The sequence below is a fragment of the Trichechus manatus genome, unplaced genomic scaffold (assembly GCF_000243295.1).
Source record: "Trichechus manatus latirostris isolate Lorelei unplaced genomic scaffold, TriManLat1.0 scaffold00014, whole genome shotgun sequence".
Lineage (NCBI taxonomy): Eukaryota > Metazoa > Chordata > Mammalia > Sirenia > Trichechidae > Trichechus > Trichechus manatus.
In genome coordinates this window covers 7290330-7291240 of record NW_004443950.1, presented here as the reverse complement: position 1 = coordinate 7291240, position 911 = coordinate 7290330, and positions in this window count along the sequence as shown.

Genomic DNA, 911 nt, shown 5'->3' with positions numbered 1-911 from the left:
TGATCTTCATCAGTAAGTGCTTCAAGTCCTCTTCACTTTCAGCAAGCAAGGTTGTGTCATCTGCATGACGCAGGTTGCTAATGAGTCTTCCTCCAATCCTGATGCCCCATTCTTCTTCGTATAGTCCAGCTTTTCAAATTACTTACTCAGATACAGACTGAATAAGTATGGTGAAAGAATACAACCCTGATGCACACCTTTCCTGACTTTAAACCACCCAGTATCCCCTTGTTCTGTTAGAACAACTGCCTCTTGATCTTTGTACAGGTTCCTCATGAGCATAATTAAGTGTTCTGGAATTCCCACTCTTAGCAGTGTTATCCATAATTTGTTATGATCCACAGAGTTGAATGCCTTTGGATAGTCAATAAAACACAGGTAAACATCTTTCTGGTATTCTCTGCTTTCAGCCAAGATCCATCTGACCTCAGCAATGATATCCATGGTTCCACGTTCTTTTCTGAATCTGGCTTGAATTTTTAGCAGTTCCCTATAGATGTACTGCTACTGCCACTTTTGAATGATCTTCAGTAAAATTTTACTTGCATTTGATATTAATGATATTGTTCCATATTTTCTGCATTTGGTTGCATCACCTTTCTTTGGAATAGGCATAAACATGGATATCTTCCCCCTGGTTGGCCAGGTAGCTGTCTTCCAAATTTCTTGGCATAGACGAATGAGCACTTCCAGCACTGCATCCATTTGTTGAAACATCTCAATTGGTATTCCTTCAATTTCTGGAACCTTGTTTTTCTCCAATGCCTTCAGTGCAGCTTGGACCTCTTCCTTCAGTACTATCTGTTCCTGATCATATGCTATCTCTTGAAATGGTTGAACATCGACCAATTCTTTTTGGTATAGTGACTGTGTATTCCTTCCATCTTCTTTTGATGCTTCCTGCATCATTT